Source organism: Excalfactoria chinensis, chromosome Z, assembly GCF_039878825.1.
Source record: "Excalfactoria chinensis isolate bCotChi1 chromosome Z, bCotChi1.hap2, whole genome shotgun sequence".
NCBI classification, from domain to species: Eukaryota; Metazoa; Chordata; class Aves; order Galliformes; family Phasianidae; genus Excalfactoria; species Excalfactoria chinensis.
Genome location: NC_092857.1, coordinates 46,942,805 through 46,960,281, shown reverse-complemented (window position 1 = coordinate 46,960,281; position 17,477 = coordinate 46,942,805). Strand labels below are relative to the sequence as shown.

Here is a 17,477-nt window from a genome sequence, read left to right as displayed (position 1 = left end):
CACTGGTACAGCAAAAAGCAAGCTCTATAAATTTTATGAACTATCACTAAAAGTTTCTGCATTTGTAGCAGACTGGGATACTTTATTTTTAAAAACAAAAATACAATACTACACCATTCTGTCCTTAATGCACCTGCTGCTTATGCACTGCATTGTATAACCGATACTAACAAACTGTTTTCAGAAATACTGAAACACAACTGCTTTATGCTACTTGTGCACTGTTTGTGTGTTCTTCCATTAATGCAATTTCAACTTAAGACATTACGATTCAAACTGCTTTTATTAACTTTAACCTTAACTGCTCCTACCTTGCCATACTGGTTGATTACATGCTTCAAATTCACAAGTTCACAAGGGTTTTTTGAAGCACGTTAGAAAATAGAAGCGTGCATTACTGAAAATACACGCTAACATTTGAGTTTGTTTTTCAGCATTTACAGCTATGTAAAAAGAAAGATCTCAAAGTCATAAAGAAAATCAACCCTTCAAATCTGTTACTTACTAATCTATTTAAAATAAACATTAACAAAATGTAACTAAAATCCACACTGGCAGCTTGCATGTGTACCAGCCACAATAGATTTGCACTGAGCAATGTCCAAGAGGCACACATTTTAGAATCTGACTTAATTAGCCTTTCTAAAAGCTGAATATTTTCTTCATTAAAAGATGACTAAAGATTCAGTCACACCAACTAAAAATAGACTCCTAGATCTGAAGTTGCTAAAAACACACCAAACCTGCCCAAAATCATTCATGAGTAGTGATACAACACTAATCATTTTTCTTTATGCAAATTCTTAAGCCTTCAGTTCTACCATCTTCATCTTCTGAGTACTTAACTATGGAAACTGTAAAACATGTTAAGGACTGCACTATGACAGAAAGTGAAGTTTTTCTTTCTCAATATATGTATTATTTAATAAGATGCTGAATGAAATGTAAAGACCTCTATAAAGATGGATAGCTTCATTACTTTTTGCATGAAGATATAATTATGCAATAGTAACAGAGTAGCATCTTCATAGGCCATCTGAAAATTCTAACACTGCTTAAGCATATTTCCATATAAGAAAGGAAAACTAGTTATCCCAGACAGAAAAACAAATATACACCGATAAGATTTTTTTTATACAGACATAAAAAAAACAAAAACAAAAATAAAATTAAATTAAAAAATCAATTACTTCTCATAAGAACTGAAAACCAAGTTACACTCATCTTCCTAACAATTAGGCTTAAAATCAAATCACTCCAAAAAAATAAAAATGAGAGTGGTTTGCACAATACTGACTGAATTGGCTGCACATTTTTTCCACCCAGCAAGTTAAAAATACGTATTGATGCACCACAACCATTATGCTTTGATTCTTTTGCTCCTTTGTGGCAATTCTCTCTGTATAGATTTTCATCAATATATTTTCTATTCTTTCCGTCTATAATAACTGGGAGCATAAAATGGTTAGAAAAATACTGAATGTGTCCCCAGACACATTAACCAACTTTTCAGCTATTTAGATTGTTGTTTGACTGTTGAATTGCAGAAAAAAACACCATAAGGTTTCAAATGCTATTTAACAAATATGCTAAGCAGTAACAAAGTAGGAAGTGCTGGGACTTATTCTTTTAAATCATATTGCACAAGAAATTATGTCTTCATTCTTAATACATACTATCAATTAATTTGACAAGCAAGACTTCTAAAGAAAACAGGCAGAATGAATACACTGGATTTTAATGTACATATTGCTATCAATGCTCTAAGTTAATTTTCTGGAATATGAAAAGCTTTTTCACACTCCAAAATATGAAAATAATATTTTTTCCAGCTTTAGGAAAGTCTAAGATTGTTTATAACAAGTCTGCTACAAGCAGCTACCTAGTATGTAGATTAATAAAAGGAAGCCGTGGAGAAACATGAGCATTTACAGTCCTCCCTCATCTGTAATATTCATGCTTTGTTTGATGCATCTGGCATGCAACATATGGCTCCTGCTTGTCCTCACAGTATGATGTTAGGTTAACACTGGGGGTTGGGGGTAAGGAGGAGGAAACTACTCTGACCCCCACCTGGAGAGATGACATAAGAATAACAGACTAGGACGGGAAAAAAGTGAGGATAAGAGATTCAGTAAGATTACACAGTTAATTCAGTTCATTACATGGACATCCTGATATCACAGTTCTGCTTTCAATTTGGAGTAACAATTCCCAAGGGAACAGAAAAAGGGAAGTAAAAAAGATGTAATTAACAACAAAATAGTGAAAGGAGACAAAAGAGAGATGGAAATCTGCTTGAGCAATATAAGCATATTGTTTTATCCACCATGTCCTACACAAAAATAGTAGAAGGCATAAAAAACATGCAAGTACAGAAAACTAACTGCCTTGTATTAACAAGTTTATAAAGCATACTGCAATAACTTCTTCATTTCATTTTAGTCATTTTACACAGAGTACAAATTCAACTTGCTGCAAGGAGAAGCCTCATCTTCAGTATTCCCTGCCTTCAAAGGAAAAATAAAAAGAAGGCTGTCAAAGCTAAAGAGTATTGATCTGAAAGTTCAAAGGCAGTAAGTTCTGAAAGCTGAATCTTGTTTCATGATTCTCATGCACTGAAATCATGGAACTGAGCCAGGACAACCTGATTTCAGTCTCCAGCTATAGCACACATGAATCAATTTTTCAGCTAATGCAGGGGCGGCCATGTTTTATCTCACACTAAACATGAAGCTTAAGCAAGGCAAGTTTGCCACGTTTAGATTGTAGTTAACTATATCTGGTAACCTTCGCAACCTGTTAGAAGTGAGACTGAAATTAATGTTTGCAAAATAAGAATAAACAAATATGGCAATACAGTGTCACATTCGACCTACTACATAGTCTTACATTTTGGGGGGCTGCGGGGAAGTATTCCTTTATTCTCTTTCATGATGTTTTGCTCTCATCATCACATAGTCCTTCAGAAAAAAAAGAAAAATCCTCAGAAGAAACGCTCACACTCACAGAAAGACAAGCTAGCCCTCTTCTGGCATGTATGTCTTCTACTTAATAGTTAGCAAAGCTCAAGATTTCTCAGTAACAGTTGTGATAGTTCAAGCATTCCTTACAATATCAGGAAGACAAAAGGCACAAAGGATAGATGGTACCAAGAATTTGTTTCTAAGGATTTTGGCAACAAATAGTGAATATTCTCTTTCCACATAGGTCTCCATTACCTCTATTATGTCACTGTCCATGCAGGGGAATTAAGCTGTAAGAAAATGACAGGAAGACCGGAAAAGTCTTCCCCAAATAAGCTGGTTTTAGAGCCTATAATTCTTTGGAAAAAGAATAAACTCACGATTACAGAAAACAGAGCCCTACTAATGCAGGACTGCATTTAGTAGGCATGCATTGCATTAAAAGCTGTATGGGCCCACTAAATGCAGTCCTGTATTTAGTGATTCCTTTTTCTGAAAGCATGAAATGCCCTGACTTATGTCACATCTTACTAAGCTTTAAAATAATACACTTACCAGCTTATAAAACTCTCAAAACCTTTGAGATGTTGTATTTCATAGAACTTTTTACTTTCCTTGAAGCAACTCAAGCAGTTTTCCAGGAAAACATATCCAGCATAATTATAAACCATACAAAAAAAAAACATAACCAACTATGGAGCTTTCTACAGAAACTGCTGCTTCTGATTAGACTTAATCAAACCATTCTTCTGATTTAACTACTGATGCACTTCCACCATATACCACATCCACTGTAATCACATGCTGCGTTGTATTTTCTTTCTCTCTGTGCACTGCATTGGTTAAGCAAGCTGATGTCCTCCTTCCCCCAAGCCCCAGCAGCATATTCATCTTCCATCAGATCAACTGGTCAGTGTACATTTAGCTGCCACATATCAGTCACAAAAGAAATGATGCAAACATGCAGATGACAAGGAATCCTCTGCTTCTGGAGCAACTGAACTGTGTGTAATATCACCCTCATTTTAAAAAGATTTATCTTCATAAGTTGTCAGACATAACTGGACTCTTGGTTTAATTGAGATTTCGCTAATTCTCACATTTTGCTATGAAGATCTTTTCAGATACTGATACCAAAGGGGAAAAAAAAAAAAAGAAAAAAGAAAAAAAAAAAAAAAGACTGCTCTTATTGTTGTTTTTATGAACAATTTTTTCTACAGTTTGACTGGCTGTAAGTAGTGTGAATAGTGCTAAAATAAACATTCATGGTAATAAAAACTAATGTTGATTCCAGCGGAAGTACAGCATTTGAATAAAGAATTACAACTCAAACGTTCTGTATACTACAGAAGTTTAACTGGATGATATCTAAATGGATTTATATTTCGCAGGTTTTCAAGATAAATGGAATTTGGACAATATGTTTTTTCCCTTATTTGGTGATAAGTATTAAATGAAAATCCATACGAAGTAGTACTAAAGAAAAAAACACAATTGACCACCTGAATACTTGAACTCATCTTGAGCTATTTTGCTGATCTGTTAACCACATATGAGCTCTTCATTGAATGAAGCATTATTTCCACAGAACTGTAGGGATTGAAAAGAACCTCTGGAAATCACAAAGTCCAACCCCCCACTAAACTAAGTTCCATACAGTAGGTTGCACAGGAAAGTGTCCATGTGGATTTCGAATGTCTCCAAGAAAGGAGACTTCTCAATCTCTCTGGTTAACCTGTTCCAGTGCTCTTTGAACCTCAAACTAAAGACTTCCCTCATGCTCAAATGGAACTTCGTATATTCCAGTTTTGACTGGTTGGTCCTTGCTGTTGCACTGGGAACCATTAAGAAGAGCCTGGCCCCATCCACTTGAAACCCATCCCTTAGGTACTTGTTTATAACAATAACATCCCCTTCTCTGTTTTCCTTCTATTCTCTAGTCCCTACTCCCAGCTCTTCCTCAAAAGGGAGATGTTTCCAGGTCCGTAATCATCTTAGCTGCCCCCTCCTCTGGAGTCTCTCTAGAAGTTCCCTACCTGTCCTGAACTGAAGAGAGCCCAGAACTGAGCCTGCTCCAGCACCTCACCACCCTCTCAAGGTTTTTACTCTTAATCTCCCATCATTTAGTTTAAAACCATTCAAGTCTTGTCCTATCATTATCTATATGCAAAAAAGTTTATTTCCCTTTAAGTAACCAGAGGTTCACAATGAGGGCTTTTAGAGCGTTGTCTTCACCAAGAAAAACAGGCCTAACTCCCTCATCTTCTCTTATAATTTTCATGGCCCTCCTCTGAACCTGCTCCAGCAGCTCTGTATCCCTCCTGCATGAGGGACCCCAAGCCTGGAGCACTCCAGATGGGGCCTCACAATGCAGGGGAAAACAATCCCCTCCCTTGCCCTGCTGACCACCCCTCTTCTGATGCAGCCCAAGATATGGTTGGACTTCTGGATTGCAAATGCGCATTGCTGGCTCACGTCCATCTTTTTGTCCATCAGGACCCCTAAGTCCCTCGGAAAGAGTGAAATGGAGAAAGTCCTTTCCTTCTTGTTGAAGTCGAACCCCCTCACAAACCTGAAGACCAGAGAGAGCACATTTAAAATGCCCTCGCTGCATTTTAAATACATCTGAAATGTATTTTATTCACAATAAATCACCTTGTAATCCTTCTGCTTTGTCCAACCATCATACAAGTAAAATTCTCTTGTCAAGGAAGATCAACACTTTTCACTGAAAGACGACATCTTAACTAAATACTGATTTCATATTCTGAAAAGAAATGAACAAGCTGGAAGGCACTAATTACTTGCTTAAAAGGGAAAGCACACGAGAACCTCCATCTTTCATTTTAGTATCAAGATCATTATCAGTAGCACAGAGCAGTAATGATAAAGGTTCATTGAAGTGCCCTTTATCTTCCTTTTTTGTGGAGAAAAAAAGAATTTACTAAGGGGAAAAACTTTCAAGAATTTGGATTAACCTCCAAGGATAAATCAAAGGAGAGATCATTAAAAACATTTAAGTTAAATTACACATCATGTGCGAACAATGAATTAAAATCACTGCATATTCCTTCACCAGAAAGAACTTCAAATCCTGCTTCCTTGTGCATCTAGTCAAACAAGAACAAAAGCAACATTTTTCAGTCACAGTGTGCAGGAGTTAGTTCATGTAGCTATTTAGATTGTTTTGAACTGGCTGGTTCTAGCAAAGCACGAAGCAAGAGGAAGTACAAGCAATTGGACATGTGCTGGAAGGCAACATGTGACCTACCATGCTGGCCCAGGCAGCATCTCCACTAGGTACTCCCTTCCCCTCACCATGGGATGCCCCTTCTCCCTTCACCTAACCCTGTTAGGCTGCTGAGTTGAACTGACCCACAACGCCAAGAGATGAACACAAGCACTGGAAAAAGATGAAGGAAACAAGAAAGTGTGTGCCGCTACGAGGGAAAGGCATCAATTATTGCTAGTGACATTCTCCCATCCTGGCACCACCATACATAGAGCAAGGTTTTTTACGTGTGTCCACTCACAGCCTGGACATCTCACTGCCCCTATGCACAACCCAGGCAAATCCACCTGTACAAGCATCTTTTAGCAAGGAGACACTGTTAGATGGAGACAATGGAGGGAACCACCTTTAAAGAAGTACAGTGAAGCAGTAACTACCATTTAGTTATTAGTCTAGAATATTTAAGAGAAATCTAAGAAAGAGGGTTGTAGGTATACCACACCCCATCCCCACTTCCTCCTCACTCCACCATTCCCCAGAAAACGGTAACAAAAACAGAACAGTTTTGCCTTCTGCTGTAGTAGGATACTCTCCACTCTGAGCTAATAGATTACCCTCTAAGATAGACTGTTGGAGCATAAGGGATGTAGATAAACTCAGACTCTGAGCATTTTAGCTCCATCAATGTAACACAAGTAATTCTCATTCATTTATATATATATATATATATATAAAGTTTGTGAGTGTAATACAAAACTAATCTTGCAGTGTTTCCTTGTTCCAAAAGGCCCTGATGCTCCTTAAATAAATGATAATAGGAAGAAAGGAAAAGCAAATAATTGTACCTAATTCAATTCAGCAGTAGTTAGCAACTGGATCATTTAAGATCACAAAAAGCAGGTAACCAAATTTTCTACTATTACAGTTCCATTTCTGTAAGACGAACCCTTTTCTAGTTAATTTTCACTAACACAAAATACAAAAATGCTAATAGTAAAGTAATCAAATGCTACAAAGTTGTCCAGTTTCTCAGCAGAACATTCAGAGGAATTTTTTAAAAGTAAAAATGAAAGTCAAAAACAAGCACCAGGCTTTCTGTAAAGTGTCTGCAGAGACAGAATATACAGGACAAAGATGAATAACCAAGAAGTCCAAATTTCTTTTCTAAAGTTCACCGCTAAATATGGGAAAATAACAGGAAAAGGCAGAAAAGCAGAAAGAGAAATGAGGAATTAAGAAAAATATGCAGAAAGAAAAAACAACGTAAGAAACAAATGCTGAGAGCGTGCAAGGCTCTGCTGCATGGAAAAAGTCAACATCTATTTTTTTCAAGCAAAGAGCAAGTCAAATGAAATAATTATCTCCTGTTAAAATCCAATCAAATTTAACAGAGCCAATTAATACACAGAAAAGGTCAAACCTTCCACAAAAAAAAAAAAAAGTTTGTGTAATGGCTATCCCTTGTTAAGAATAATCTCTGAAACTGCTCTTGATGTTCCAACAGTAAAAAAAGACATACATAATATAACAAAACTGGTATAATAACGAAAAACATCCGTTTGTTAAAAAAGTCTCATGAAAATTATTCAACCACTTAAAGCAGTAAACACACAGCATGTTTTTGAAGAATTCAGCGTTGGAATTTAGAGAAACATAACAGTCTATAAAATTCTTGGCATATATTTGCACTGAGATTTCATAAAACAATATCCTGACTTCAGTGCAGGCAAGTTAAACATGAGCAATAGTGTAAGAAAGAGAAGCCATTACAAATATTGTATGGTAACACGGAAAACCAAACAAACGTCAAGCAGTGAAGCAGTTACAAATGGGGGAGAGCAAACACGTGCAAAAAAAAAGTCCATGCCCCAAGTCTGGGCAAATTTTGGGCACAAATCCAACTGACAGCCAACATGATGACTTAATGGGTAATGTTGATAAAAGGTTCTCTCAATAACATTTATTTTGTCTTCATATGAAATGTTCGTAGGAGCAAAAGGAAATTAACTGCTATTTGTCTTGAGAGAGAGAATACAAATGGTGGCAAGGCTTGACTGATACTAGTTTCACTGTATTTGCTGTCTCAAAGCAAAAGAAGACAAAGCAGACCAAAGCTTGAGCAGGGGAAATAAATCATCAAGGACATGTTCCCTCCCTCATACTGGTCTGTGACGAGAGATTTGAGAATACGTATGGAAAGAACTTCAGACTCACTCAGGCTTGTGCACTTCCACAGTAGAGTGAGTCAGAGTGCTGCACTCCCACCTGGCAAATGCTATTCAGCTACAGAACGATTAGGAAAGGTGATGCAGGAGAATTTACACCATGTACTGTTTTCTTGTAATATTTTGTATTTGACTCAGTTGCTAAATAAATGGAATGGCTACCAAATAAATAAATAAATAAACAAGTGTAAGAGAACTGGATATGAAATTAAATCTGCATAGGACTGGGAAAGAAAGATCACTATAACTGGGATTTAAGAAAAAGCATGTTTTAAAATCTATTTACGTAAAACTTGTTTTCAAAATTTAGGAACCTTTCTTAATTCAACTGAGTGGCAAACTGAAATTGTTTTGAATCTCCTTTTTTTCAGTCGCAGATGCAGAAAACAGCATAAACCCAAGACTTTTCAGCAAGACTCATCTATCTTGCCTTACACAGCATATTTAAGGGGCTAGGCACTTTGAATTCATATTTCTTGTTTTAATTCATATGCTTTTCAACAGGAGTGTATATGTGTAACGGGTTAGACCTAAGTAGATTATCTCCCAGCACAATAAACTATTCAAACCTTATCACACATTTTTGAGACTGATGGCACTTGCAATTCTTAAAGCTTTACTGGTTACTCCTGTTTTTGAGTAGCATTAGGTTTTACTTGCTCTTAAAATCTTGCCTAGCATTAAAAACAATCCAACCTAAAAAAGATTATACCTTTTGCCAACAGCCATGGTTCACACCTATTTTTTTCTCTTTTAGAGTCTGCTCAGTAATTTCACAACCTATGAGGTACCCCAATGGTAACCTATATGATACATATCTTCATTTGTCTCATTTCCATCCCCCTGATGAGCTCACTCTTACTACTGACCACAGTTTAGTGATCATTGTCATTAATCAAATTCAGATTAAATGTAGACAGGTGTAAACCTACACTTCTAGCAACTTCTACCAATCTTGATTTTTCGTCAAAATGGTGAAAAACCTGAAAAGTAACATTTCTTTTAAACAGGTTAGAAATAAAAAAATCTAACTAGAAAACATTTTTCTTTAACATGTCTTGTACACTACACAACAAGAGAAAAAAACATTTTGTTTTCCTACATGATGCCCTCCAGGGGAGAGAACATCCAGTTATACAGGAAAAATAAACAAATAAATTAAAATCAATATGGAGTTTTCTAAGATTCACAATTAAAAAATGCATACATATATAATAAAGAACTATATATTGAGCTATTTTTTAAGCTGCTTTTCCCTACAACTACTTCTGAAGTGCTAAGCAAAACATTATGTAGATTTAAGTATAAAAATTATTTCTACTTTCACTCTTACTTAGAAGTAAATAATTTCAGATGAATTCCCAAAACTGAATCCCAAAAGACTTCTAGTGTATCATACTTGAACATATTCAGATTGAAATTTTTCTGTTTTGCTTTCAGCTCTCTAAGATGGAAGTTTTTAGGTCACCATCAAAAACTGTTTACATAAACATTTTGTTGTCCTGTTTTAAGTATTTCTTAGCTACTTATATATATATTTATATATACTATTACTTATAAATATGCATATATATATATATATGTGTATATATATATATCTTTGTTACATACTTTGATACGTACTTTATCAAGTACAACCCCAATTTTTTTAACCAAAAAATTTGCTCAGCATGCAACAGAAGCAGATCCTCTACCAGCAGGAAGGTCACTACTTAAATGGGCTGCTGGGAATTGTTAATGATTTCAGCGCTACTACTATTTCAAAGAAGGGAGCACTTTTGTCCAATGGGTTACGTTAATTGACAGTTATTAGTTTATTGCCAGGCAGGTTATTTCACTGACTAAAAATAAATAAATAAGTCAATAGGTGTGAAATAAGGTTAGCTAGTAACCCCCAAAAATGTTTCTAAAAATCTGACCATACCCAGTCCACAGAAACTTGGCAGCCTGAATAGTGGTAATGGACAGAACAGACGTATTTTAGCATCATTCATCCATTACACTTATCAAACCATGATGTTCACATGGAGTGAAACGGACTGGAAAAGAACACAGAACACTGGAAAATCAACACCATGTGCCTTGCTTCCCTGTACTCACCACTTCAAACAAGATTTGTAATTCCCAAGGTTACAAATTTACCACATCTGCTTTACCTGGACTGCCTTCTGGTCATTCAAGCTTGAAATCAAGGCACTGCAAAATCTATTACAACAAGATGCAGAGTAACTTCTAATTCAAAGCTGGAAGTTAGGTGACAAAATAATGAAAACAGGCAGCAAGCCTGAGACTTCAAGATCAGCATGGGCTTCTTCAGCTGAAATCCTCAGGACATCTTAAATGTTAGAAATGGGAAAGCAGAACTCCAACAGCTAAACATCTGCATCAGCATTAAGTGACGTTTCTTTTCTGGTTCAAATCGAACTCTATGTGTTCTTTCCCAAAAGGACCTTTCCAACTCAAAACATTCTGTTATTCTGAAAAAATGCTGCAAGATTACAAAGCAGAAACATGTGCCAGAGATACTACAGAACATATGGTCCATGAGCCTCACAAATGGATAGAAATGTGAAATTTCAAATCAGGACACGGGAAACCTCAAGATAATTCATGGTCTAAACTGCACTTTGTACCCAGAGATTATGGCATGGTAGACTGCTTGCGAACGAAAAAAACAAGGAGTACTGAATTCAGATATAAAAATCTTTCAGAAAATTAGGCTTCAAAACTCAATTCCAATTTTCTCTACACAAAATTAGATTACTGTGGCAGCTACTCATGCCAGTCCATTGAGCACTTGCAATTTCCTTTAGTAAAACATTTCTACAATCATCCTCTTATGGCTGTTTAATGGTTTATATAGAGTCCCATTGTTCACGAGGAATACAGAATTATCACAGAGTGCTGTTTCTGTGCAGCAAATGAATGCCATTTCCATCTAAAGCTTTCAAGAGGGAAATCTGTGTTTTGTACCAGCTAAGACTTCACATCTACCACTTACATAAAATTAATCACAGCACTTTATCAGAACATCATAAATCATGCTAACGGTATTTTATTCACATAATACTTGAAAGCAGAGGTGACTCCAACACCAAGCAAATGGCTGGCATTTCTTAAAAAAATAAAAAAATCCCATGGCAGATTTTTTGCACTTGTGTAGCAGAAGTTTAGGCAATCATTACATATGATATTTACAAGAATATCATACCAAAAAAGTATTCATTAAGATAACATCAACAAGGTGAGAATAGTTGATTAAAACATTTAAAAGACTGAGAGGGAAACGGCCATGACCTCATAAAGTTCCTTTTACCTCCCTCTGGCCTTACAATTTCTCCTTCCCATGTCCTCCCCTAAGCCTGGAGGCTATCAAGTCAACAGACTTAGCTATATATACATATATGTATGGATCCATAAAAAACAGAGCTGCATAGAGATGAGGAAATGCAGAGAGATACTGTGGAACCAGGAGGGTTATGCAGATGGGTATTAAGGAAATTTGTTACATTCTTCATTCAGTTGTTACCTGGACAGATTTTTCAGTTTTCCAACATGTAACAACTGGATGTCTCATCTTGCCTAATGAATAACTTTTCATACAGTATTCTCTTTAAATCTATACTGCATTCTGCAACCACTGCATGTCACTACTAAACCAAAAGGCAAAAGATTTTACTAAGCCTAAGTACTGGAATTGCCTGTTTAAAAAATGTTAAATAAAAGCCAACAGCAACAACCAAAAAAAAAAAAAACCAATCTCAGATCACAGATATATTAGGTATCCAAAACCTGAATAAAAGGCCTTTGAAGCCGTATCTGGATGATGTTTGAGAAAATGAAGGGACTTATAAAATAAATAAATAAATAAATAAATAAATAAATGGCGTTCAACTTTTTGCATGGTCTGATAATGTCAGGACAATGAGGAAATGCTTTGAACAAGAAGAGGGGATAGTCAGGTTAGAAATAAATTCTTTACTCAGTGGTGAGGCCCTGGCACAGTTCCCCTGTGGGTGCCCTATCCCCAGAGGCACTCAAAGCGAGGTTGGACCAGGCCCTGGGCAACCTGATCCAGAGGGTGGCAACAGTGTCCATGGCAGCAGGTTGGAACTGTGAGGGCTTACATAGACAACCATTCTGTGATTTCAAGAAAATAGAAAGTAAACATGAGCTGGGTCACTGCTTTGTTCAGAGTAAGGCAATGCATGCAACTTTCTTGCCGCAGCTGGGGGCATAGTACACTGAGAACTATCAGTTCCAAAACCATCTTCCTTTCCAACACAGCAGAAACAATCACTTCTAACACTAAGTGATGTTACTTCTCCAGTGAGGGCAGCTACACAAAAGAAACGAAAACTCCTAAAAGAACAACAATTGCCTTTAAGTTCAGACCTGAAGAATTCCTTGCAGAATTCACCAGAAATAGCGTATGAAATTAAAGTTAACTCTTGAAATATAACTACACTTACTCTCCATTTCCACAGTTCTGTGCCCTCAGTAGACCCAATAAAGCCTATCTAGAAGTTTAACTACCAGCCTAGGTTTGCATCCATTGGTTGCCACTTCCTCAGAGCAAGCTACCCAAGAAAATTGGTGATGGCCACTTCTTTGGAGTTGCACCATAATCTGCACATAAGCTCATCATCAGGTGAACTGTGGTAGGCAGCAAAACATCTGAGCTGCGTAGGTGAGGGAGATCTACACAGAATTACACTCACAGATTAAAGCTTTACTTACCGGTGCTGTAACTGTACAAAATACACCAATGGAATCACACAAGGCGTGACTTAGCTGTTGTCATCCCACAGCCTCTTCTCCCATGTAACTAATGATAGTATGACAGGGAATGGCCTCAAGTTACCCCAGGGAAGATTCCAGTTGGACATTAGGAAATAATTCTTCTCCAGAAGAGTGGTCAGACACTGGAATGGGCTGCCCAGGAAGGTGGTGAAGTCAGGGACCCCAAAAGTGTTGAAGAAATGTTTAGATGTTGCACTGAGGGACATGCTTTGGTGGAGAAATATTGCTAACAGGTGGATGACTGGACTAGATGATCTTAGAAGCCTTTTCCGATCTTGGCAATTCTATGATTCTGCAACTGCTAGAGGAAAAGCCTTCTTTTTCCTTACCACACATGTACCACATGAAAGAACTTTCCAAAAACATACTGCTAGCATCTGTGTAATCTCCCATTTGTTTCCAAATTGCTTTGAGCAGATTTTAATCCTGCTCAAAAAAACTGACCTAAAGGTTTTAAAGGGGAAAACAAGAACACCTGGCCTACAGTCATTCTCCAGTAAAAACAGGTACCATTGTTTCCAGTATTGTTTCTTGCTTTCCTGGTTTGAATTTTATTTTTACTTAAATCAGAGTTTCATCATTTACCAGTTTCAGGCTCTGCTTTGGTTTAAGAGAATCACCAGACTCTGTATTAAGTTGCAAAGAGAAATATGTTCTCAAGTTATTCAGTAGGCTATTCAGAGAAGCTTGATATAATTTTATGATCACTGTAATGCTTCTGGGAAAAAATAAGTTTCCCTGTTAGTGCTAATTTAGGCTATATAAAACATTCAACAAATACAAGCCAATATTGTTCTGTTTTACCCTGATATTGGCAACGTTGAGTAGAAAATCTGACAGCTTTCTGGAGGGCTTCAGCAGCTAATACTGACATGATGTAGACAGCTGGTTTACACTGCAGTATCTTTGTGCCTCCTCATCATGCAATTCCAGAATGTTAAGCACTAGATGCAAGTGCCTTCCTGAGATGCTGCTCTGAAAATACAAGTGCACATCAGGATTGCTTTTATGTGAAATTTTTGTTTGTATCAAAGGCAACGGGTCACAAAAAGTCACAGCATCATACAGAACGGTGCTCAGTATCTCTAATTACAGTTTTGCCAATCCTAATGCTGTACAAACTAAAATACAGAAGTAGAAATGAATGTTTATTCCTTTTTCAGACAAGTGAACATTTGACAGCATTTTTGTCTTTTTTTTCTGGTAAGAAAAGAAAGAGTTATAAAGTAGATCTGTCAGTTATTCACAAAACAAATCTTGTTCTGCATGTAATAAGAAGATCACTTTTAAAAAGTAACCAAAACAGTTGTGGTTGTATTGTTGCTCAAAACAACCTCAGCGCTACTTTCAAAACTATACAGGTATACCAGGAATCAAACCTAAGAATCAGAAATCACTTATTTTTTACATAATCGTAATGAATGAAACACTGATTTATGTATGGTGCTTATGAGACAATGATTTTTAAAAAGTCTTTGTGTAACAGTAAGCTGAATTCGCTGAAAAGATTTGTTTAGCTTTCATGAAGTTTGTTTTAAACTAGTAAAAATCACAGAATGAAACAAAACAAAACATAGATATTATCTAAATAATGATATATACCCATGAGCAGACTCAATGAGCTCAAATTAAAAAAGTGCAAAAACCAATTCAATTTTCAAGCCATCTAACTTTTATAATACAGAAAGGAAGTGTTTTCTCAAATGAACGTTATTATTTTAAATTCAGCTCATTTTGAAGGCTGTATTATTCAAGTAGCAGAAACTGCTTTAATTTCCACAGCAGAGACAAGCCAGTGATAATGACAAACAAAACAAACTTTGACTTGAAGAAAATCAAAATGCCTCAAAAAACAGATCAGGCTTTCCAGCCCAGATAGCCTACTCCTGCCTCTAAGCAGTAATCCATGAATTCAATGGCACTGCAGCTCAACCATCTGAACCTTTGCCTTCAGCATCTGTGTTTGCTTTGATAAGCAATGAAATGGTTACTTCTGAAATTTAAAGCATTGTAATTTAGATTTACTCCAGCGTTTTCCTGAAATGAAAAGCTTGAATACTTCATGGTTGTTTTAAATCTTTTGTTTCAGGCTGACAGCTCCAATAGATGTGACTGCATTGTTTCCACTTAAATCACATTTAAGGATGCCCAGGCAAGCATATCAGGAACAGAAGAATTTTATATTTCACAGTTAAATAAAATCTGAGTTTTGATTATATGCAAGATGAAATAAATAAATAAATCTGACAAGGAGTAAGTCCAAAGACAAACAAATTCCCTAGTGGGAAAAAAAATTAAGTAAATATTTATATCAATTTTTCATACATCTATATTTTAATTACTTTAAAACCTAAAGGAGACAAATTTTTTTAGAACCTCCTAAATAAATTTAAGAAACTACATGAATTTTCCTAAAAGTTTAGCCCACAGTACTGCCCAAGACTGGAAACATTCTCACTGTGGTTTTATTGTACTACAAATGTATTAGATACAACAACAGACACAAATGTTCAAAAAAATTCACTGCCCAATGATGTCACTATGATTGTCATTTTTTCTGCCTTACTTGGCAGTATAGATTTACATTCCTTTTTTTTTTTTTTTTTTTTTTTCTTCTTTTTAATTTCTTTGGGCAGGAGACAGACACCTTCCTAAGTAGTAAAAATAAAATTATCTCATGTTAATCAGAAGAAATTCTCCCAAGACCACACTCTCAAGCAGGCTGAAGACAGATGGTGCCTATGTTCAGCATCATGTAACACCAACTAAATATATGTCTCTCAAATTCATTTGAACAATGAACTCCATCTGTGTCTTAATTACTATAGCAAAACCATCCCCCGGTAACTGCAATGATTCCACAATTTTGTAACTTTAAAACAAACTGTTAACTAAAGGAGGTTACCCAGGACTAGCTACTATGCACTGTAACCAGAGAGTAAGCCTAAAATATGTAAATATGAACAAAATTTCACAGCTTACTGGAAAAAAAAATAAAAATAAAAATAAAGCATCTGTTAAAAACTCTTGAACTCATCAAAATACAAAAGCAGGTTTCAGGCTTATATTTTGCACAGAAGCGCAGCAAATAATATTATGTTTAGGAAACAATAACCCCATATTTATTGCCTGTTTCATTTCTGAAGTGTTATCTAAAATCCTCACTAATCTTTTAGATTACATTTCATAGTCTGATGTCATACAGACATGACAAAAAAAAACAAACAAACACATAAAGGACATAATCTACCTCTAACACAAAGAGCAATATTCATCCCAACACAAAGAACAACATTAAATCCTACTTGAAATGTAAAGCACAAGCATCATGGAGCTCTGAAATAGTGAATAAAGCTAAGAAAAAGGTGTACACCAGTGAGTTACAATATCATTCCTAAGTAACACTGGTGAAGAATATGAATCATAAACAATAACAATAGTGGGTACTTGTGTACTCTGACAGGTATCTCAGCAGCAGTAGTTCTATCTAAAGAGACTAATTTGCAAGCATTACCAAATTCTATTCCTAGTGCTTCTGTGACATTAACAAGTAGCTAATTCACTATACAGAGTGGGAACTGAAGCAGGAGTCCCCTGTAAGACATCCTGGGACCATGCCAAGAACAAAAATCAATTCCACGTGCACCAAACTGCTACTCACAACCCATCATCATAACTGGTTCTTGTAAAGTAACAGTGTCCTCAATAAAACTCAACAGAGCTAGAATGCACCATAATTAGACCGGACACTTCTAAAAGCTTATGTTAGAGCTAAGAATGACAGGCATGCATTTTCCTATTACAGTATCACACTTTAATTACAGAAGAACAAATTCAATACTTATCGTTCATGATTTTTATTTGCTAACTCCTACTACTGTTCATCTACCATAACTAACAAGTAATACAAAAAGCACACTGGGTTCTTAATACCTTGAAAAAGCATAGACTCATGGAAGCTCTTTAGGTCTCGTGACCAAGAATGGCATCAAAATTCCAGTTTTTTTTTAAGCTGAGGAAAGAAATAAGTTCTGCAACATATCAAACTTGAGACTTCCCCCAACAAAGGTACAGAATTTCTTGTGGTTGCCTCCTCAGGAGTTAACAGCAGGTTTAATGCCTTTTTCCAACAAAAATGTAATGGCCTTATGCATCTCTTGTGTGCCTCCGGTGGCGCAGTGGTAGAATTGCTGCTTGCAACACCAGAGGCCCGGGGTTCGAATCCCCCCCTGTGGCACAAGTGGCAGAAGT

At 36.2% G+C, this 17,477-nt stretch overlaps 1 protein-coding gene across 9 annotated transcripts in view; it reads right to left on the bottom strand.

The window, feature by feature from the left end:
- PAM (peptidylglycine alpha-amidating monooxygenase) overlaps positions 1–17,477 on the bottom strand; it is a 119,745-nt gene that overhangs the window by 70,246 nt on the left and 32,022 nt on the right. For 2 of the 9 annotated variants that reach the window (XM_072360227.1, XM_072360230.1), the window contains exon 2: positions 2,893–2,963. The exons of the other annotated variants lie outside the window; for them this stretch is intronic. The gene's annotated coding sequence lies outside the window, so the exon portion shown is untranslated. The remainder of the gene's footprint in view (positions 1–2,892; positions 2,964–17,477) is intronic. 9 annotated transcript variants of the gene reach the window in all.